The 3976-nt window shown below is 38.6% G+C and overlaps 1 pseudogene; it reads right to left on the reverse strand.

Moving 5' to 3' along the window:
- Positions 1-543: 543 nt before the first annotated feature.
- LOC122149968 lies at positions 544-669 on the reverse strand (annotated as a pseudogene).
- Between the last annotated feature and the right edge of the window lie 3307 nt (positions 670-3976).

A 3976-nucleotide genomic window follows, 5' to 3' on the forward strand; every position in this document is an offset into this window, starting at 1 on the left:
ATCATATGGTTGTCTGATTCAAAATGGCCAAAACCAGTCCAATTCAGCTCACTAATGCCTAGGATATCAATCTTTAGGCATCCCATTTCATTTTTGACAACTTCAAATTTTCCTAGATTCATGCTTCATACATTCTATATTCTGATTATTAATGGATGTTTGCAGCTGTGTTTCCCATCTTGAGTTGTGCCACATCAGCTAATGGAGGTCCAGAAAGCTTTACTCCATCCACATCATTAAAGTTGGCTCTACTCTGAGGAGGTAGCTCTTCCCCAGTTGTATGTTGAGTGCCTTCCAACCTGAGGGACTCATCCTCTGGCACTATATTGGACAATGTTTCAGGGCTATTCATAAAGTTTTCTGGTAATATATCAGACAGTGTTTCACTGCTGTTCATAAGGTTTTCAGTGGCCAGTTCTTTGGGAAGTGGATGGCTTTTTCCTTCTTCCGAGTCTGTCTTAGTCTGGAAGCTCTACTGAAACCTGTCCACCATAGTTGACCCTGCTGGTATATGAAATTCTGGTGGCATAGGCTCCAGCCTCACAGCAACACACAAGCCACCACAGGACCACAAACTGACAGATGAGTAGAACTCAGAATTGTTCCTCTCCACAGAAATGTTTAGTAAAAGGCTAAAGATTTATACGATCTGAAGGGAAACCAGAGTATGAGAAATACTAACTATCAGTATTAACAGTTACCCTGTTTACAGCAGCAAATGTGATAAGTGTCCTCTCCACAAGTTTATCTAAGCCATTGATTTAAAACAGAACAAATTTCTTTAAAAATAAAAAAGAACATTGATCAAATATTTATTAGATGAAGAATAAATGAATGAACACATGAATTATCATCAATTCCATGGGAAGGGGAAAATCACAGAATCAAACAGTGAAGCAGGAACCCCTTTCTCCGAACAATGTAGGCATTTTATTTTGAAGAAGTTGGAGCTGAAGGACTTGGTTTTGTACCTGGGAGTTACACACAGTTTCCATCATCCCCTGTAAAGGACTCCAATTTCATCAGATCTTATTTTGACTTGAAATGTTTCCTGACAGGTTTATGGTATTTATTTCCTCCTCTTCTGTGCATGGTCATTATATATGTTTTCTTTGGAAGATAAATCAACCTCCAAGGTGCAATAGAGTCTTGTATATGTGACTTTAAAGAACCATCGTCTTCAGCAAACACACTATAAGGGATTGTGGCCCACCATGGAATATACACTCTGCCAAATTTTAACACTGGAAGCCACCATAACACATAAGTAATCAGCTTTTAAAAATAAAGGAGTTTTAATTAAATGACTTCTCAGAGGGTTACTGCTGACACTGTCACTTCTATTTCTAATGGATTTTGAGACTTGTTGTTCAGGAGTTAATCCCTTTAATAAGATTCGATTTTCTTTTTGCCTTAATAGTGTACTTTAAAATACTTAGGATACCGCCAGGGCATATTCGGTGTGCGGTATTGCTTTGGTTCTGTGTGTAATCTGGGCAAAGGAGATTGAAGAAGAGAGTGTCTGGAGAGAGAATGGAAATGAAAGTGGAAAGAACAGAGAAAAGCAGACTCCTTTGCAATTTACTAAAAAAAAAAAAAAAAAAGAGTCACCATTTCTTTCTGTACTTCCAGCTCCATCTTGTTCAATCTGTGATGCACGTATTATTATGAGGGCCTTTAACCAGAAGGGGATGAGCCAACCCCTCTAAGCACTGTGGCCACTTAATAACTGCATAAATGGCTGTACATTTGATTAAAAAGAAAACTAATTTCCAGGCATAATGCAAGCCTGATCTCTAGATTCTCTTTTGGTGAAATTTCCCTAATGAATTTAATGTTCTTTTGTTTATTTTTAAAACCCTTTCTGCCTACTTTCAAGATATAAAAATCTTTGGCTCTTGCATGGAGACCGGAAACAATTACTATTTTTTCATTCATTCATTCATTATAGATTTTCTATTGGGAACTAACTATGTGCAAGACAGTGGGTCAAGAGCTTAAATTCCAACCAACCTTTAATTTGGCTGTTTGAGAGAAACAAATCAAAGGGAGGGCATGGTGGCTCAAACAGTTAAGTGCTTGGCTACTAACTCAGATTTTGGCAGTTGGAACCCAGAGGTATCTTGGAAGAGAGGCATGGTGATCCACTTCCAAGACATCAGCCATCGAAAATACTATGGAATGAAATTGTATCCTGATACACATGGGGTCCCCTTGAGTCAGCATTGACTCCAGGGCACTAGTCAGTTGATGGCTGCTTTAAAGTAAAAAGAGCTAGTATCCATTTAACAAATACTCAGTGAGCCTCTGTTCTGAGCCAGATTATAGACTGAACCCTGAAGATATATGGAAATTTACCAAGTGAGTACAATGGGGCTTAGAGATAAGCAAGCAGGGCACAAACCAAAGGGGACATGATGCAGTAGGGAAACAGACTTTGAGGATGTGTGTTGTGCTAAGGATGCTGGGTTCTGGAAGAGCAGTACTAGGAATGCAATTTGAAAAGGTAATATGGAGCAAGGTGAGAAGGCTCTTGAATGCCAGGCTGGGAAAATAGGGGTTTTATTCTGTAGACAGAGAAATACTGCAGTTTTGGGGTCAGAGAACTTTATTGTCCAGGTGAGTAATCTTGAAAACTCTGGTTACAAAGTTTTGAATTAGGACACATTTTCTTAACACTTTAAAAATATATCATTTCCTAACTTTCCCAGAATTATAATATTTGGTGATTGTTGATGCACTATTGAACTGAAAACTTTCATTAGTATTTGTGGTTTCATTTTATAAAATTATCATAACTGATGGATTTATGGTTCTGAAACAGTAACCAAATTTTAATAATGAAGCCATTAATACATACCTTGGCTTCAGGGTATGATACTTGTGACAATGGAATATTTGCTCTGAAAGTAGCAATCCCCAAACTAATATATTCATATCTCTATGTAAGTTGCACAAATGTCTCCCCAGCTAGCAGTGGACTGTATTGTCTTGACAAGCGAAGCTCTTCCTCCGATGTCGTTCCTCTCCTCCTCTTTGCAGAAAAGAAAAAAAGATATTTAGAATACAAAAGAAATTAATTATCCAGATGATCTTGAGAGACTTAAAAAATAATTGAAGAAGGAATTTCAGTTTGAAAAGCTCATTGCTCCTGGTGCTTCTCTGCAAAGGCTGTGGACTGTGGACGTGGGTTTCCTGAGACTGACTGCTACATTTACATTTAAATGAAAGCACAGACATATATGTTTGACAAAGACCATGTACTTATGCTCCATAAAACCACTCCTTCATGAAAGGAATGGAAGACATCCTGCTACACCAGTGCAGGAATATGTCAACTTATTCTTGATAAAAAAAAAATGGCATATTTTGTATCAGTCTCGGATTATTTTTTATTTTTTTCCCACTGGATTCATGTATTTGCTGAATATAAGCCTCCTAAAGAAAGAAAGAAATGAAGGATGTGTTCCTTTAATTATATAAATCAAAACCCAAGAAAACTTTTGAGAGTTCTCTGGTCTCTCCTCTGTGTCCTTCACGGCTACCATTTTGTTTGAATGAAACTGAGACCCAGATGGTCAGGAACCAGTGGCTGCCGAGTGCATTATGACTCATGGCAGTCCCTGTGTTGCAGGGTAGCTCTGCCCTCCATGGACTTTGGCGGCGATGACCTTTTAGAAGCCAATTGCCTGGCCTTTCTTTTAAGGCACCTCTGGGGGATTCAAACCACCAACCTTTTGCTCCACTCAGGTTCTCTGAGATTTTCTGGTAACTTTCCCCAAATCACACAAAAAAGGGCAGAACTGAGATTTGGGATTCAGACACTTGAGGCCTCCCAAAATCCTCAGTTTTGATGAGTGTTGGATTACCCAGTAAGCAAGGTAAGCATGGGCTTGGTTGTGCTTACTTACTAATTGGCATGGAACAATTTCACATTTTTTACTACATCAAAGGTTCTGCTTCAAGGTATCATTGA

The sequence above is a fragment of the Orycteropus afer genome, unplaced genomic scaffold, assembly GCF_000298275.1.
Source record: "Orycteropus afer afer isolate SDZICR_OR568_19922 unplaced genomic scaffold, OryAfe1.0 scaffold00067, whole genome shotgun sequence".
Classification (NCBI taxonomy): domain Eukaryota; kingdom Metazoa; phylum Chordata; class Mammalia; order Tubulidentata; family Orycteropodidae; genus Orycteropus; species Orycteropus afer.